Source organism: Pogona vitticeps, chromosome 1 (assembly GCF_051106095.1).
Source record: "Pogona vitticeps strain Pit_001003342236 chromosome 1, PviZW2.1, whole genome shotgun sequence".
Taxonomy (NCBI): domain Eukaryota; kingdom Metazoa; phylum Chordata; class Lepidosauria; order Squamata; family Agamidae; genus Pogona; species Pogona vitticeps.
The window spans coordinates 6,151,342-6,171,071 of record NC_135783.1 but is presented as its reverse complement, the minus strand read 5'-3'; the positions used below and the strand labels follow the sequence as shown (position 1 = coordinate 6,171,071).

Here is a 19,730-nt window from a genome sequence, read left to right as displayed (position 1 = left end):
GGGGTATGGCAGGAATAGAAACTTAAAGCTCCTTCCACCAGATCTCTCAGAAAAACTAGAAGGGAACAAGGTTCCGAAATCAGATTCCCGAGAAAGATACATTTCAGATGACAACTCCCAGAATCCCCCAGCTGGTTGGGGGATAATGGGTGTTGTGATTTTTTTTAAAAAAATTAACTTTTTCAAGCTGTTTTTCAAACAAGGACCTGTGTCCTATGGTTCTTGGATGGCCTTCGATTGAAACGAGCCACGTGATTATAACAAGCAGTGTGGAAGGAAGGTCTAAAGGTTAATATGGCAATAAGAGAGCAATATTGCTGAGTCAAAAGGAATAATCACCTATTACCATCCAGACTTCAAAGCTGGCAACGGGAGAGACGCCATAGATTCTCCCAACCTCAAAGACTGATCATTTCCAAAACAGGGAGAATTAAACACAACAACATGAACAGCATTAAAAGAAGAAGAAGAAGTCAGCTCTCTATGGGCTTTATCTGTTTTGACCCCAGGACCCTCCAGCGGGTACCACATTTGGGCCCCAAGAGTTTTGTGCAATTCCGACTCTTAGAAGGAGTGGGAAAAAGGGAGGATGCTGTAGTGTGCAAATATGATATTTTTGGACTCTGTTTCCCATTATCCCCCCCAGGCAGAACTGGGTCTTGAAAAGCAACCAAGCTGTGCATCAGCAGCAGCAGCCCTCATAGGCGGATGTAGAAAACGGACCTCACTTAACCAGAGCGCCTTTTAAGTTAAACCAGACACATCATTTTCCTTTTGAGACATGCAATCTGCGCTTAAAAGGCAGCGCTCTGTTCTGTCTGCGTTATTCCACGTTCAGCAGAATTTGCTTCTGCTGAGCACGCTGACCTGGGAATCAGTGCCACATTGTTGTTGTTAGGTGATCCGATGAATGAGTGATCTCTAAAATGTCCTGTCTTTCGCAGCCCTGCTCAGCGCTTGCAAACCCGAGCCTGTGGCTTCTATTAGGGAGTCGGTCCATCTCATATGTGGTCTTCCTCTTCTCCTGCTGCCTTCCTCCCACCTTTCCTAGCCTGACGGTCTTCTCCAGAGAACCCGGTCTTCTTGGGAATGCCCAAAGACGGACAGCCTGAGTCTCATCATTGTTATCTCCGGAGATCCTTCATCCTTGATTTGCTCCAGGACTCACTCGTTCATCTTTATGGCAGTCCAGGGTCTCCTCAAAGCTCTCCCCCGGCACCATTTTTCAAACAATCCATTCCCCCCCCTCAATCATCTTTCTTAAGGGTCCAGGTTTCACAAAAGATCATCAGTTCTGAGAATTAAAACAACGAAATGAGCATTTCTAATTGTCAAGGGGAACAACTTTACCACGCAGGCCTAGCTGAGCAGGCGTGGTGTATAGTGTGTGTGTTTTTTTTAATTCGCCTTTAGCTGCTTTGTGGGTTGTTTGTTCAGTGGAAACGTGGGGGCAGAAAAGTCAATAAGCAAGCAGGCAAGCAAACCAATATGGCTTTTGGAAAGCAAGAATAAAGAAAAGATGCTACAATGAACCATATCGGCCCTGGCAGTCCCTAGCGTGTCTTGGTTGACCTCTTTGATGGGGCTGCTTTCTGACTTGCCCTGTGTGTGTGTGTGTGTGTGTGTGTGTGTGTGTAGGGGGGATTCTCTCAGACTATAGTCTTCTGGAACCTATTCCCTACCGCTCAGCCGCTGATGAACAACTGTGCACCGATATACACTCAGAAATATACCTATATTTTGCATAAGCCCACCTTATACCTGTGAGCCCACTAAAAATAATCTCCCTCTTTCATCGCTGGTGGCGGCGGTAGGATCAGAGTGATCACAATCCAGTATTTGTAGGAGAAAACCAGGGTGCCACCCATGGGGTGGCTATAGTTAAGGCTTGGGCAGGCTGCATGTGGCCCCTGGACAGTGGGTTGCATCATTTCGAGATGCGTGCTCAGACTACGGCTCCCAGAATCCCCAGCAGATGGATGCTACGCCTCTCTGCGGGTCTACTTTGATAGAAGTCTGAAGGTCTTTTTACTACCAACTTAGACTGCCAGAGACATGTGACCCTCCCGATGGTTATGTACTACACAACCCATCTGCCCTAACCGGCATAAGTGATGGGAAGGGATTGTGGGAGTTTTATAAAACGTAAAAAGAAGGGTCCCTGCCTCAAGGAGCATCCAGTCTAAGCCTAGGGAAAAAAACGTGGCTTTAGAAAGAGATCGACACAATTCAGAAGGACCTTCAGTTTTCATTTCTTCTTCCTGGTTTGTGTGCTTAACTATTACATTTAGACTCTGGCTTTCTTTCAAAGCGCTTAAGATGATGTCCGTGGCCCTCCTCCACTTTAGTGTCACAACAAACCTGCCAGGTAGGCGACATTGAGAGATTATGGAATTAGCCCAAAGTCACCCACTGAGTGACATGGCTCAGTGGGGAACATGAAACTGGCTCTGACATTCAAACCCAGTATTCCCTGACTGGCCTACCGAGGATATCTTGGACTGCAATTCCCATCACCCTCCTGATTGGCAGTGGATGATGGGCACTGTACCTCCACAGCAACAGACAGTGGCCGGTTGGGGAGCTGCTTTAGAATTTGTGCCAGGGTTAGAGCACTTCCATCCTTAGTTCAAAGGTAGGCAGCCAGAGGTCATAACCCCCTCCCTCAAGTCCACAGACAATCTCAAGTGGAATCAAGGTCCACAACCAAAGATCCAGAGGTCCACGGTCCATGCCAGATGCCCCCCAAGCTACAGAGGAAAGCATAGCTTCACTGTTGTATGTGGTCAAGCAGGTTTGGTAGGTTTTTTTTTGAAACCATGTTCAAACCTACCAAACCTGTTTACCAAAAGAAGAGAGAGAAAGAAAGAAAGAGAGAAAGAAAGAAAGAAAGAAAGAAAGAAAGAAAGAAAGAAAGAAAGAAAGAAAGAAAGAAAGAAAGAAAGAAAGAAAATAGAGTCTTTACATCACTAGTGCTTAGAAAAGTTCCCCTTTTTAGTGGGAGGGATAGATTATAGGTACTTTCAAAGATAGTTTTCCAAGCTCTGCTCCTCAGCTAACTTGTTGTAAACAACCAACTTCTTCCCCTTTGGATTTAACGGAGGACAACTAGTGTAAAATAACAGCTAAGAAAGTGAAATGCTGTGCAAATGCTTGGTATGTATCTCAGATCTTCTCCTTTCCTGCACCCCACCCAGCCCGTCACATATGGGTTCATGGGAAGATGAACAAAATAATGTGGTTTTCCCCCCCATGCTTAGATGCCTCATAAAAGGGCATATAAGTGCAAAGTATTTTTCTTACATAACCTTGGATCTGGACTTTCCCGACTGGGGGCAAAGGATCTCATTGGAAGGCGAGCGTGCTGAAGATCACGGTGGAAGGCTGCCGTCCTGCGCACCCTTGATCAGGGAGGGAGCCTGGATGGAATTACAGTGTGGTTTACTCCTGAGTAAACAGACATAGGGTGGGGAGCCCAAGCCACTGGTTCCTCTCTCTTGCAAAAACTTCCAGCGGGGGAGGAGGGGGGGAGTCATTTGTATTTCTTTGAAGTTTTTATATATTTCTTATATATACTTTCTTTGAAGTGGAAATGACAAAGAGGCCAGTGACACCCTGAAGGCAACACAGTTTAGTGGTTAGCCCCAGAGTCCAACCAAACTTAGTCTCAGGAGCTTCTCTCTCTGTGTGTGTCACCTTCATGAAATGCCGAATCTTCCAGTGGCCCACTCCAGGCAGTAGAAATTGCTTGGGGAGCAGCCAGGGGTATTTTGTGCTTCTTTGAAGATGATGGTTTTTTTAAAAAAGTGCCCAGCTAGATCCTGTGGCCTTTTCAACTTAAGAAAGTAGAAACCCTTTGCTATGAATGATGCCTTGATCTTCCTCTTAACATATTCACCGAGAATAACCCTTTTCTCAACAAATGGGGTTTACCTCCAAGTAAATTATTTATGCTTGAGGTCTAAAAGTTCATCAGTGCTGAAATTAAACATAAACGGTCTGGATACGTGTACGGCTGACATGCGTTACTAAGCCTGCTTCTAGTTTGTCCCTGGTTTTATTTTTTTATTATTTCTTTGTCAGTCTTAGGCAAAAATTGACCTGTTGTTTAGTTTTAAGGCATTTGTAACTGAATAAATAGATGTTGTCATTTATTATGGTTTACCCTTGCCTTTAAATTATTTATAACAGATGAAAATCATAAACCTTTCAAAGGACAAAAGGTCCCTCAATATATTTGGTTGTAATCCAAATATATACTATTGGACTTAATCCTTTTTTTAAAATGCCTGCTAGCAGCACCTTCTTTGATTGGGATACATCATCACTGCTAACTCCAGGTTTCCTGCCTGTGGAACGGAAACCACTGTGGTCTCCTCCATGCAACAAAATTGTGGTTTTAAAACATAGTCTTTTTTTGTAGAAACTGTGGATAATATGAGAATGGCTACAGGACGATATACTTTTATTTAGCAATATTACGAACCATATGGATATTCTGGCATATCTTATCAACAGTGTGTGTTTTGGAGGGGGTGGGTTGGATCTGGAGAGAGAGAGAGATAATTAAATGTCTCCTTAATTATCATTTCTTTTCTGTGTTTTCTTTTTTAAATCTTAAGACTGGCAGAATTCCTTTTTTTCAATTTGCCGGCTGGAGAAAGGGGTGGCCTGTTTCTCTTATTTATGAAGTTTAGTATGTGTTTTTTTCCCCTTTACTTTTTTTTTAAAGTGTTACAATCTTTTTGAGATAAATGGCAGTTTGGAAAAGGGAGAAGGAGCTGAAATGAGCGAGAGATTCTTTCCGGCAGCCAAAAAATGTGGACATGGATTACAATTAGCTTCATATCCCCAGCGAAAAGGACAAGAATGTCTGGGTGGGAGTCTATGTACAGTATTTGTATCATATTTCAATATATTTCTTTGCTAAAATCCTGGTAGGGCAAGAGGTTGTGAAAGAAATTGAATTTATTTGAAATGCTGTAAATGATCACTTGTAATTGACCACCCAGTTCTACACCCAGGAAATTAAGAGGATTTCCTATAAACTGTAAGATAATTTTCTTTCTTTCTTTCTTTCTTTCTTTCTTTCTTTCTTTCTTTCTTTCTTTCTTTCTTTCTTTCTTTCTTTCTTTCTTTCTTTCTGGGAAATGTACTTCTTTCATCAGAACGGAGGATATTATGAAACGAGCGGGAACGAAAAGAAAAGAAGGAACGTAAAATAGAGGTTCCTAATTAGAATAAAAGGTTGTAATAACGAATTAGGAATACAGCTGTTGGCTTGAATCGTCGAATCTTTGGAAATCCGTTCCACTGAGTTGATCGGAAATTTATCCCGTGGAAAAATGAACAAGGTAAGGTGAGAAAAAAGCACAGCCTAAGAATTATATTCCGGCAGCCCGGTTCTATGGTCTCACCTAAGTTATATCCAACTGATGCTATGAAATCTTATAAGTAAAGAGCGACTCGTATTTTCCTTGAACTAAGCCTTTACGCTCCTGTCGTTATGCAGCGAATCAGGCATATTGATCAGTCATATCACAAGAAGATCATTTTTAAAATAATACTGAATATAATCAATTACCTTTTACCAGCATGGAGCATTAATTAGAAGAGGAGCTGAAAACAAACTAGAGATGGCAATTTTTTCTTTCTTTCTGAGCATGCCAACAGTATAAAATTAAGCTATTGGTGAAATATGAAATGCCTTCAAAGAACAGGCTCCGCGTGAAGTAGAAAATACGGTTTTCTTAGGTATGCGATGTAACGTTTGTTCAGACCAAATATGTCCACCGTTCCTGCGTTTTGGAAAGAAAAATATCTCTTATTTTTTTCCACGGGAGTGTAATGGAAAACAACGGCCGATAACCCGACCACGTTCGCCTCCCCCCGAAAACTATTCCCAAACTTTGTTTGTTATCATTTAAGAAGTAACGATGTCCAAATAATTCGGGGTAGAATTCTGTACCACGGCAAAGGCTGGCCCAGTTAGTATGGCATAAATGTTTCCGATCCGTAAAAGTTTCACAAAAACTTGTGCCATAATAAATCGGGTTGTGTTTAAGGTGTCACAGAATTCTTCGTGATTTGTGAAGGAAGCAAACTTCATTTGGGAGTTCGTTTTTAAAGGCTGGTGTTTTTGTTTTTGTTTTCTCCCCAAAGCGCAACAGAAAAGTGTTAACATCGGAAATCTTCGGGGGAAAAGGAAAAAGTTGGAATTTACTGAATACGGTTGAGAAAACTCCCCGCATTCAGTTGCGGGGCGAAAACTGTGCTACCCCATGTAAAGAAGAGGGGAGTTAAATTTTAGCTAGTAAGAAAGGAATCGAAGAAATAGACATAAAACCGGAAGAAGGAGCCGAAGGCGCTGATCAGGAGACAGAAACGAAACAGGCAGAATCCTGATTTTGTGTCTTATTTTTTTTCCCCTGGAGCAAAATCGATTTGGATTTTGGAGTTAAACGGGGCGAGGCTGAGAATCGGGACCTTTGATTCCCACGGGAAAATGAACCTTGATTTTCTAACGTCTTCCCTCCTTCCTTCCGTCCCTCTGTCTTTGGAATAAAATTCCAGATGCCTTGGTTAAATATATATATTTATTTCAACATGGATTTGCGTTGACCGATCAGAGGAAGAAAGAACAGGCGCATCATTTCTCAGAGAGAGGTGGATGATGTAGATAATAAGCTTTTATTTTATTTTTTCGCCCGAGAAAGCAAGCGCAGGTCGCTTAAACCTAGCCGTTTGGACCGACGCCTGTGTAACGTGGGAATACGTCTGCTTGCAAACACGTGTACTCCAGAGAGGGGGGAAAAAACCGTCCACGGGGTGAATAAGAGAGTGGTCAATCTTCTTCGGACGAAATGGGAACGTCAGGGTTTGCTCCCTCGTCGAGGCCCATCCGCTCCTCGCTTCCTCGCGAGTAAGGCGGTGCCCTCTTAAGCAGCGTTAAGAGCGGCTCGGCGCCCGGGGTGAATCCAGAGGGATCACCTCGTGATGCAGGATCTGTCCCAGCGAATTCCACGGGATTTCCTTTTGCTGGGGGAAGCAAAATCCCAAACTCGGCTGGCAGTTTTTTGTTTGAACGCCGTTCGGCTTCTCAAAAAAATCAAATATTTAGCATCAGGGTGTCAACATGTTTCTCTGTCATAAGGCTTTTCTTAAAAAGAAAAGAAAAGAAAATACAGTAAACCTAACAAAGCACCAAATCAGATCTTATCCGGAGCTATTCAAGTTTCCTCTTTCACAATCTAGCTTTGCTTTGTTTATTTTATTGTTTTTAACTAATCCCTAGTTTATTATGCGTGCTTGTGAGTGTCACGTGCATCCTAATAAAGTGGATTATTAACAAGACGGAGAAAAGTTTCCTTCCTTGGATTAACGTTTTCGGCCAGGGTAGCAAAGCGATTCTCTGAAGACACGCGGAACGGGTTGCGACTTGATTCTCAGTCAAAAGCGCATCAGATTACAGCGCACGTACCTTGGGAAAATTTACTTTTTTGGACCAGAACTTACTAGAATCCCATAACCAGAGTATCATTTTCTGTTCTGAGGTCTCCAATCTTATTTTTAAAAACCCCATTTAAAACCTTTTCCCATTTATGGTTAAAAAAAAAATGATGCAAACATCTGGTATATAGTATCTGTGTCATCAGGCAACTCTCCATGGCTCTGAAGAAGCGTGCTGTAGCTCACCAAAGCTTACACCAAATGAAACAGTTTTCGAAGATGCCCCGAGAATCTTCCTTGTAACCAGCACCCCAGGCAAAAAAAATGAGTCAAGAATACAGTACTTTTATTAATAAAACTAACAATGAGCCGTCAGGTCAATTTCTAATGGGAGGAAAAAGCTAGATTTGGAGTTTTGTCTTCCAAACTAGACATGGCAGGCGGAGAGACAGAAAATAGCATGATATCCTGGCCGAAGGTTGAGGCTTCGGGATCTTCAAAATAAGATCCCAGATCGGAGGCTACAGGACTGTAGAGCCAGTTCCAACTACAGTATCAGGAATTTTGGTTTCTTAACATACAATCATAGAATAATGGAGGCCATTAAGTCCACACACACACACACCCCACCCTCACCCCTCAGTGCAAGGATCCAAATCAAAGCAGATCTGACAGACGGTTACCCAATGTTCTCTTGAAGGCCTCCAGAACTGGAGCACTCATCATCTCCCCTTAAGGTCATGGGTTCCCTTGTCGTACTACTCTAACAGTTAAGAAGCTTTTCCTGATATTCAGCTTAAATCTGGCTCCCTGTAGCTTGAGCCCATTATGTTGTGTCCTGCATTCAAGGATGATGGAGAACAGATCCTGCCCCTCTGTTGTACAAATAACTACCTTTCAAGTCTTTGAAAAGCACTATCCTATCTCCCTTCGGTCTTCTTTTCCTCAAGGCTAAACATGCCCAGTTCTTTCAGTCTTTCCTCCTCCCACTTGCCCTGCTGTGAACATTATCTTTCCCAGGAAATCAAAGCATCCCCTTCTTTCTAGCTCCCATCCCATAATATATTCCTGGGTGGGTTTTTTCCCCTTTGTTTGCTTGCAGGTTGTACAAACCACTTTTCCCTACAGGCTGTTGAGGCAATATGTGAGAAAAGTAACTACACACATTTTTTCAAAAAACAGTTAATCTGCGCTAGGGACTAACAGCAAATGGAATCTCAGTAGAACTTAATGGCTTAAACCTTTGTTTTATGACATTTCTACATTTCCTGAATAGCCAGCCCAAAAAGACAGCAGGATATGTGTTTCGTAATGACCACACAATCCAATCTGTGTCTACTCAGAAAGTCTCTACCATGGAGACTTACTCCCAGGCTGCGATCCTTTAACAATTTCCTAGGAGTAAGTCCCATGAAACTTAGAAACTGAACTGTAAATCAAATTTCAAATGTAGGAAAGGCTTAAATTGACAATTTTAGAAGTTGTTATGTTGTATCAAGTCACTTCTGACTTAAAATAACTCAATGAATTAATGACTTTACCAGGATCTATACTTAATAGCTCTACCCAGGTTTGGCAACCTCAAGCCCATGGCTTCTATTACTAAGTTGATCCATCTTATAGTAGGTCTCCCTCTTTTCCTTCTACTTATCCCAGCATTATTTTCTATTCCAGCGAGTTTTGCCTTCTCATGACATACCAAACATCATGATATTGCATATATCATGATATCGTATCCTTAGATTAGTTATTTTAGCTTTTGATCATGAACCAATTTATTCGTCTTTATGGTGTTCCATGGTATCTATAAAGCTCTTCTCCAAAACCACATTTTGAATAAATTATTTTTCCCCTTCAGCTTTCTTCACTGTTCAACTTTCACAACCATAGATTGCAACTGGGAATAATATACCATAGATAGCATTTGTTCATCTTTACATTTGAGGGTTAAAAGCTGCCCTTCCAAGTCTCAATTATCTTTCATTTCCTATGCTGCAGTCTTCATTTAGATAGACATCGTACATGGCTTTACCATTATGAAATGAACTGAATGCATCACTTTGCTTCCATGTGAAAGTCCAGCGGGCACTACAAACCTTGGTGTTTCTTATCTTTGAGATATGCATGTTGGATATTTTCAGTCTGTGGGCCATGATTTCATTTTCCCATATTGGTTGGCATAAGCTTGTTGGAATTCCGATAAAGTCAATCTCTATAGCTTGAAATAACTCTATTGGCACCCCATCTGTTGCTGGCGATTTTTCCTTCCAATTGTTCTAACAGCAGCTTTCATTTCACTTTCTAAAACTGCATGTTTTTCATGCAGGAAGGAATCTGACATCTTTCCATCTTTTCTGTCTAGTTCTTCAGTACAGTACATTGTTTCAATCTTCCCTTGATTTTATCTTGATATGATAACGTATCCCATTAGGGAACTTGCAGCATTCTGAGTCCTATGTTTCAAATTTCCTTTGACTTATTGGATTTTACAGAAGACATTTTGTTTTGTTTTTTACCTTCCCCCCTTTCTCTTTTTTTCCCCTTGCAAACATTAGCATGACATTTCTTTTTAACCCTCTGTACAAGTCAATGGAAAGTTGCCTTTACATTTCTGACCTCATTTTATTGCACTTCACTTCTGCTTTTTGCCAATCACAAGCACAAGATTTACGTAATCTGAAGAGAAACAAGAATAGCACTTGTAAGAGTTTCATGAGTCATCCACTGAGGCTTTTCTGTTCTTTTGACTCCGGGGCTACTGTTTTTGCAAATGTTTAACTAGATGCTGCCGTGCAGATGTTTAAATAAGAGTTATCTGCCAAATATAAAGCAGTTCTTATAGTCAGCATTTATATGAATACTTTTACCCATGTAAAACTGGCAAAAATGCCAGGCACCACATTAAAATCTATCTCAGCATTAAACTGGAGACTTTCCCATTCTTAGCCATCAATCTATTAAACCTAAAGTCTTTGATTCTAAATAGAATTTAACACATTTTGTGTGTGTGTGTGTGTGTGTGTGTGTGTGTGTGTGTGTGTGTGTGTGTGTGTCTGTGAAAGGACTACAAATCCCAGCATGCTACAGGCAACACAGCTCTACTGGTTGAAAGATTCTGGGACTTCTAATCCAAATTAAATAAAACTGTAACTATTCCACAAACTGCTTCTGACCAAATAAGTTTTTCCACACCTTACAAGTCTCTTCCAGGTACACGTAGTGAAGATTTGGGTGGCGACCAGATTTTCATGGGACACCCAAACACATTTAAAGCTCTTGTGATTAAATGAACTGGAGAGAATAGTTCTCTTGAACTGTTTTGTATTTGATTTGTATGCTCAAATCAAGGGGCCACTTCAGAAGACTTGATCTGATCTATTTTCGGAAGCTGCAGGACACTGCTTAACCATCTCTGCCTTTGGCTTCAATCTGAACTCAGGTTCGGCATCATCCCTCAGCAGGGATCTCGACAGAGTTTCACTGAGGTGTTCTGGCCATTCCCGGTTCTACCTTCCTCACAATCCTCAAAAGCTAAATGAAAGGCATGTCAAACTGAGTTCTGAGTTCCTTCATTCCCAACCATGCAGGTCTTAATGGAGCTTCTTTTTAACAACAAATCTTTGAACAGATAAAATAGAAATATCTAAACAACCATGCTTTCGTACACCCTTGTTTTATTCTTTTCCTACTTTTTCCCCTTGTTCTTCAGCTCATAATAGTGATCTTCCTTCCTTCCTTCCTTCCTTCCTTCCTTCCTTCCTTCCTTCCTTCCTTCCTTCCTTCCTTCCTTCCTTCCTTCCTTCCTTCCTTCCTTCCTTCCTTCCTTCCTTCCTTCCTTCCTTCCTTTGCTTTGCTTTGCTTTGCTTTGCTTTGCTTTGCTTTGCTTTGCTTTGCTTTGCTTTGGATCTTCCCCAGCAGTTGCTGAGTACAGGCAGAATTTCAAGGATTTCTCTGCATGGAATGTTATCTCCCAACTTTTCCCAAGACTCGTGTAAGTTCTCAGCCAATCATGAAAAGTAAGGCGCTAGACAGGAGTCATTTTGGAGGACGAATTCAAAGCTGGAATTCAAATGTCCTTCCGACACGGAGCTACATCTTGCAGTGAACAGACTTTATGGAAGAAGGCTCACACACCAAACGGTGAGCTTACCCCCCAGAACTTGCGTTTTAAGAATGACCTATACACCATTCTGCAGCAGAAGCTACTCCAGTGCTCTGGGTTCAAACACTGGGAAGGTGCCGATCCTTGGGAAAACCATGTCAGGTTAGATAGAACTTGATTCACTCCATCAAGGCTTGGGGCCAGGCCCTCTGAAGGCTTGTGTTCCTCCATATTTGGAATTCCCAATGGAAGACAAGATTCTCTGGAAAAGACAGTAATGCCAGGAAACATGGAAGGCAGCAGGAAGAGAGGAAGAATCAAACACAAGATGGACTAACTCGATAAAGGAAGCCACATCCTTGAGTTTGCAAGATGTGAGCAGGGCTGTTGAGGACAGGACATTTTGGAGATCACTCCTTCACTGGGCTGCCATAAGTCAGAAACAATCTGACATCGTCGTTGTCGTTTAGTCATTCAGTCGTGTCCGACTCTTTGTGACCCCATGGACCAGAGCACGCCAGGCCCTCCTATCTTCCACTGCCTCCCAGAGTTGTGTCAAATTCATGTTGGTTGCTTCAATGACACTGTCCAGCCATCTCAGATCCGACATCACACAGCAACAAATCTCCCTATATTAATGTGCCCGGGCACTATGATCTTCAAGGAAGATGTTTCTGTCTGTTCCACCGTCCTTCAAGGTGCACATGACGAGAACACAAGAGAAGGCCTTTTTGGTGGCTGTTCTCTGTCTGTCAAACCCGTTCCCAGGGAAGGGTGGTCTGGGCTCCTCCACGTTGTGACCTTCTGCAGGAAGGCAAAAGCATATTTATTTAGTGAGGACATTGGCCATTCACTAACACCTAACAACCTCTTAATGATCTGTGCTGTACTTTTATTTCTTATGCTTTCTAGGAGTTTCTAAGGTGCTTTGATTCACTGCTTGTTTTGAACAGGCCAGCTTATTCCTGTTTCCTTATTGCAACTCATTCTGTCTGTAGCTCCGCCTATTTTTAATTCAAGTTTTGAGTGGCTCTGGCTCCTATACTAGAAGGAAGCCAAGGTATCAATCAATCAGTCAATGAACGGATCAAGCGTTGGTATTGTTACAGGCCACCAGGTCACCTCCAATGTCTGGTGACCCTGTCAATGAGCCATCTCCAAAATGTCCTGTCCTCAACTGAATTTCTGGGATTTTTCTTAGCGCGGGTGTCGTTTTGCAAATGTCAGTGAGCACAAGAGGGTATGTGGTAGACCAGCCATTCTCAACAGGGGCCTGATGCCCACCCCTGGTACATCTGAAGAGAGCCGGAGACCGGAAATAATTCTTCACCCACCACCTTATAAGGTTTGTTATGTGACTTATGCAATCTTGATTGGGTCTGTCTTTCTTTCATATGGCTATGTTTATGGCCATAAATGATGTATGGAAATGAGAGCTGGACCATAAAGAAGGCTGACTGCCAAAGAATTGATGCTTTTGAATTGTGGTGCTGGAGGAGACTCTTGAGAGTCCCCTGGACTGCAAAGAGAACAAACTTATCCATTCTGAAGGAAATCAACCCTGAGTGCTCACTGGAAGGACAGATCCTGAAGCTGAGGCTCCAAGACTTTGCCCATCTGATGAGAAGAGAAGACTCTCTGGAAAAGCCCCTGATGTTGGGAAAGTTTGAGGGCAAGAGGAGAAGGGGACGACAGAGGATGAGATGGTTGGACAGGGTCATCGAAGCGACCAACATGAATCTGACCCAACTCCGGGAGGCAGTGGAAGACAGGAGGGCCTGGTGTGCTGTGGTCCATGGGGTCACAAAGAGTCGGACACAACTTAACAACTAATCAACATGCCTATGGCTGAAAACAGGTTGAGAACGGCTGCTGTAAACCATCTTGACTGCTGTGATTGGTCTCTTCAACATTCAGCTATGCAAAGCTTGGCATCATTTTTCCACACTAGCAAGGCTTTTTGAATCAAGCCAAGGAATCAACTCCCGGTCATCCGCCAGACTCATTTTGCTACCCACCCCAATGCTGTTTCATTCTTCCTGTGGCAGATAGGGGGCGCAAATTCCAGTCTTTGGCAAAGTTGGTTTTCGGACTACAACTCCCATGACCCTCGCCAAGCCAGCACTGCCAGCAGGAGTTTTACTTTGAACCACCGATTCCACACACCCCCTTCTCCGGTGGCCTTGGGTCTCCACTGCGTATTTTTGTGGATCAGCAAATGCTCCGATAAGGGAGTCAATATTTCTTGTCTCAAAATATATAAATAAACCCCAATTTAAATCTTCAGAGGAGTGTTGGCTCCTCTTATCTCTGGCATTGTTTTATTTCATCCTCGCCCCTGAGGTGACTTCCTGTTTTTTAAAAAATCATCCTCTGTGAGGACGGGAGAAAAAAAAAGTTTCTTTTTTTTCCTCCATCCTTTTCTTTCTTCGACCCAGGAGAAAAAGGAATCTGTCTCGAAGGCTGATGGTTGTTGTGGGTTTTTCGGGCCGTTGGGCCTTGTTCTGGAGGTTTTTCTTCCGGGCGTTTCACCAGTTCCTGTGGCCGGCATCTTCAGCCTGAAAAACCTACAACCACCAAACTGGTCTAATGTTTGTGTGCATGTGTGTACAAACACACTGGAACATGTGTCTCTCAGTTGGAAACATGGCACATTTCCGTAAAGAAATGTGCCAGGCCTTTTCTATTGGACGTCTTTGGGGCGCTGGGAAGGAAACTAGAAAGCCAGCCCTCTGAGAAGGAAGCTGGTGTGGGGGCAAGACTTGGGGGGGGGGTAAGAAGGGTCAGGCCAGATGGTCTGTTTTTTGGGGGGGTAGGTACGTTGCAGGGGGGGGTGCGCCAAGAAGGAAGAGGTGGGACTTGTTTCTCTTTCAGGTGTCGCAAAACACGCTTGGTGGCTTCTATCCATCTGTTGTGCATCCGAGATGTCCAAGGTGGTGGTTGTGTTAGGCTGTTGCAACACAATCAACAAGTCATGTGCGGTCAAGTCGCCTCTGGCTTAGGGCAACCTGACGAACGAGGGATCTCCAGCATGTCCTGTCCTCAACAGCTCTGCTCAGCTCTCGTAAACCGAAGCCTGTGGTTTCCTTTAGGGAGTCCATCCATCCCTTATTTGGTCTTCCTCTTCTCCTGCTGCCTCCAACTACAACATATAGTAACGACGACAACGGTGACGACGACGACGACGACGACGATGACGACAATAATAATAATAATAATAATAATAATAATAATAATAATAATAATAATAATAATAATAATAATAATAATAATAATAATAATAATAATAATAATAATAATAATAATAATAATAATAATAATAATAATAATAATAATAATAATAATGGTGTGCCATCAAGTCAATTCCAGCTTAGGGTGATCCTTTCCAGGGTTTTCCAGGTAGAGGAGATTCAGAAGTGGGTGCCCCGGGATGGTCCACCTAACACTGGCTAGCTCTTCTCCCTGTGGGGAATTGAACTCCATTCCCAGTGTGGTGTAGGGGGTAGAATGATGGCCTAGGACTCCGGAGAACAAGGTTCGAATCCCCGCTCAGCCATGGAGACTCACTGGGGGAGTGGAAATGATCAAACCGCTCCTTAAATATCTCACATCCCTGGAAAGTCCAATTAGAGTCGCTATCGGTCGGTTCTGACTTGATGGCCCAGAACACACACCCCAGCCGGAGGATGCTTAACCCGCAGAGCTATCCGGTTAGCTTGCAACTTAAATGAGGACGGGTTTATTACGCAACTGGCGTTTGGCTTCAGGTTTCACGGGGAGCGGTCTTCCAGCCTCACAAGTGGACTCCCGTCCGTGAACTCTCATGTTGTGCAGAAGTTGGCAGGCTTCAAGGTGCCATAAGAGATTTGGCTGAGTTCTCCTGCTGCCTTGCGTTCAGACGGGCTTGAGGTGCCTTTACTCTTCTTCTTCCCGAGACGCCCGGGTCGGGCAGGCCAAAAACCATCAGGGGCCAAAGTTCCTCTCACAGGCCCAAGCAAGCTGCCGATGGGGACCCCTCTCCCTGAAATTTTGGGGAACCCCTCTCCGGGTTCACCAACTGCCCCTGGGGGGGGTTACAATGGACGGCATGAAATAAGAGGTCATGTAAGGGGTCCATAGACTCATTTCAGGCACACACTTTTGAGTCCCTCTTACTGCTGCGGGGACTACAACTCCCAGTATCCCCCAGCCAGATGATGAGATTTGTTGTCCAACAGAATGCGCCAACCCAGCTCTGGGCCACCACCTTTCTCTCTCTCTCTCTAATAAAAATATTTCAAATAAATCAATAATATGCATTCACTTCGGCAGAGTTTGAAAGGAAGGTTTTGGGAAAGGGTACTACAGTTCCCCAAATCCCCAGCCAGTAGAGAGAAGAAATGAATTTGAAGTAAGGCCTCGGGGCTGTTCTTCCTTCTACCACCCCCCCCCCCCGGTGCCACAGCATAGTTTCCGAGGCTTCTGACCCGCACACCCCCCCTGGTGTAAACGGCGCCTGCCTCGCTCCGGTTTCCTTTGGGACCTGGGGTATTAATGAGGTGTTGACGGATCGGAAGCACGCTGGGGGTGCCACCGCCTGGGCCCAGACTCCCCGGCATGGGCCGAAGGCGGGCTCGCTGGAGGATCCCCAGCCCCGCCATGGCCGAGCCCAGCCAAACCTGCCAGCTTCCCCTGGCCCGAGGCTGTCTCTCGGGTGCCCACTGAGCATGGACAGAGTTCCTGGCCGCTTCATCCTTTCTGTGTCTGGGCACGTACAGAGTTCCCTGCCTTCCATGCTGGGCATGTGCAGAGTTCCCTGCCGCTTCAAGTCTTTCCGTGTCTGAACCTGGGCAGGGTTCCCTGTTGCTTCAGCCTTTCTGTCTCTGGGCATATGCAGAGTTCTCCATTGCTTCAGCCTTTCAAGGAGACCCCCACACACACACACACCATCAGATGCTCCTGGTTCAAACAAAAGCCAACCCATGTGAGCCTTCTGGGACAGCTTTGCGCTGGCCATTAAGATTACAGCCCGCTCATCAGACCCTCAGAAGATGCCCCTCTAGCCCAGCGCCCTGGATCTCACAGCGGCCCCCACCAGAGGGATGCTTCTGGGAGCACACCGGACCACAAGAGACCGGTCTCCTGATCCCCCTTCCCCTGCAACTGGCATTTTGTGATCAGAAGTGTGTTACTCATGAGGAGGCCAGTGCCCAAAGGGGTGTTGCCGTTAAGAGCCTTGGGTTCCAGCCCCTTCTCCCAGCCACGCATCTCACTCCCAGCTTGGCCTACCCGACGGGGCTGTTGTGCAAAATTACGGGGAGGATTAGAATCTTAGATCCTGACACGAGCAGGCTGCAGGGAAGAAGAGTGGAATATGTAATCTGTTGATTTATCCTAGTTATTTTTTTAAAGGAGAGGGCTCTAAGTACAGTGGTATTTCTCTTCTAGTAATGGACGGTGTGCCACTCTGTGAGATTAAAGCTCCAGATTTTCCATGGCAGGTGTGATGGACTCCAGTTCCCCCTCATATGCCGAGCACCGAGCATAAACCTCACCCCTCCGGTTTTGTTACTATTTCCAAACCAGCAGGATTGGTTTCAACCCCCAGGTCTGGCAGGTGTGGGCGAGAAGGCCTCTGAGCATGTGCAGAGTAACGAGAAAAAAGAGCAGCGAAGGGATTAAATTTTGAGCTTTCCATCCTAGGTTGGCTTCATAGAATCACAGCATCATGGAGTTGGAAGGGGCCCCTTAAGGCCATCCAGTCCAACCCTCCTGCTCAAAGCAGGGATCCAAATCAAAGCAGATCTGACAAACGATGGTCCGGTTGACTCTTGCGTCCAGCGCTGGAGCGCTCACCAGATTCCAACACAATTGGTTCCGTCGTCATACTGATCTCACAGTTAAGAAGTTTTTGCTGATATTCAGCAGAAATCCGGCTTCCTGTAGATTGAGCCCATTGTTAGGTATCCTGCTCTGTGGGATGATTGAGAACAGTCCCTACCCCCCTTTTTGTGTGACTGACTACCTTTCAAGGAATTTGAAAAGTACTATCCTATCTCCCCTCCCTCTTCTTTTCTCAACGCTAAACATGCCCAGTGCTTTCCTTCAGAAAAGTGATTTTTCCCCCTACCGGCCACAAAACATCATCCTACAACAGCCCTCAGAGGTAGCTGAGGTAAAGAGATAGCGACTGGCCCAGCTCACCTAATGAACGTGATAGCTGAGGAGTAATTAAGAGTTTGAAAGTTATCTCTTGTTGTGACATACACTCATTGTGATGTGTGTGTGGGCTATTCGTGAGTAAATAATATGCCCCCCCCCCCATATCCCCGGGGATAAGGGGAATTTATCATTTCAGTGTTGAATCAGTCCTGTTTACTTTCTCCTATCTTTTATGGCTGTCATGGCAAAACCAGGGAAGAATTGTATGGTGCCTTCAAGGTGGACAGAATTATGATGAAATCATAAACCAAATATTGGGTGCGATCAGAAAAAGCACGTGCTCGATCGCACCGGAAAGGGTCACTCTGATGGGAGCTTCAGGCTGGAATGCGTTCCCCCATCTGTCATGTGATCGCCAGGAAATAGATCATTCATTTCATTTTATTTTATTTTACACTATTAAACCGCCCATTTGATGAACGGTCACACTGGGCGGTGTGCAGAAGAGAGCAACGAAAACGTACAACAAACATCAGTAGCTTGAACAAAGATAATAAACAGACACAATTTTAGAAGTTACATTTTCCTTGATTTCAATTAAGCCGAATGAAATCAAAATCAAACTAAAATCAACATTGAAATCAAAACCACACACTCCACAAGCGGTCCAATTTGTGATTTATTTCACTGTGTGATCACAGCCGTTGTTGGTCTTTAAAGTGCTACACGATTTTTTCAACATTTCTTTCTTATTTTGGCCCACACCCTATCAGTTACACACTCACCAGCACAACACAACCGACCCAAAGCTCACGTCGCCAGCTTAGAGGTTACGTGTCGGCATTTACTGTTGCAAGCTGAGTCTCATTGCAAGGCGTCCTAGGTTGTAACAATTTGTTAATGAGATTTAGGCCAGATGTGCTATGCTGAAGTAAGAACCCAGCAGGATCTGAGCCTCTGTATTATTATTATTATTATTATTATTATTATTATTATTATTATTATTATTATTATTATTATTATTATTATTATTATTATTATTATTATTATTATTATTATTATTATTATTATTATTATTAAGCTTGGGTCCAGGTCACCCAATGGACCATATCTCCCTATATGTGCCTTCTAGCCGTTTAAGATCATCAGAGGAGGCCCTCCTTTTGGGCCCTTTGCCAGCGCGGGCACTGTTGATGGGCCCATGAGTCGGGGCCTTCTCTGCGGCAGCTCCCAGATTATGTGATGCTCTCCCTCGGGAGATCAGGCTGGCCCCCTTCTCTTTTATCCTTTCCACCAACAGCTGAAGACCCACCTTTACCAGGCAGGGTTTGATCATCATGAACTGAGTCCATGAATGCCTTTTTAAAGTTAAGATAGCTTTTAATGTTGAGTTGCTTTTAATTACAGTGGTGCCTCGCTTAACGACGATAATCCGTTCCAGGAAAATCACTGTTAAGTGAAAATGTCGTAAAGCGAAATTTAAAAAACCCATCGAAATGCATTGAAAACCGTTCAATGCGTTCCATTGGGCTAAAAACTCACCGTGCAGCGAAGATCCTCCATACGGCAGCCATTTTTGGTGCCTGTATAGCGAGGAATCTGTCCCTAAGCACAGCGGGGAGCCATTTTAAGCACCCAGCGGCCGTTTTGAAAACCCAACGATCAGCTGTTGATCGTCGTAAAGCGAAAATTGTTTCCCAAAGCAGGGAACCGATCATCGCTAAGCGAAATTCCCCATTTAGACCATCGTTTTGTGATTGCAATTGCGATCACAAGAACATTGTTGTAAAGCGGATTCGTCGTAATGCGGGACAATCGTTAAGCGGGGCATGACTGTATTCAATTGTATTTTAATTAGCTTAAACTTTGTGTTTTTTTAAATGTTTAACTTATTCTCTTTTTAATTCTATTCTTTTTAATATTGTGAGCCACCTTGAGTCTCTTTATTGGGAGAAAGGTGGCCTATAAACAAACCTCTTTTGAAGTTGTACAGGGAAAACCAGCCAGTGTATCATCCTACTATTTCTTTATTCGGGCC

The 19,730-nt window shown here is 43.9% G+C and overlaps 1 long non-coding RNA gene across 3 annotated transcripts; it reads left to right on the top strand.

Moving 5' to 3' along the window:
- The first annotated feature begins 3,013 nt into the window (after positions 1-3,013).
- Positions 3,014-7,113, top strand: LOC110091213 (uncharacterized). Of its 3 annotated transcripts, none has more exons than XR_013539258.1 (3): positions 3,014-3,156; positions 5,169-5,354; positions 6,163-7,113. It is a non-coding gene; the product is annotated as an uncharacterized LOC110091213 (long non-coding RNA). The 3 variants fall into 3 exon arrangements; XR_013539257.1 differs by lacking the exon at positions 3,014-3,156 and adding an exon at positions 3,520-4,877; XR_002302449.3 differs by lacking the exon at positions 3,014-3,156 and having other exon boundaries at positions 3,177-5,354.
- The last annotated feature ends 12,617 nt before the right edge of the window (positions 7,114-19,730 follow it).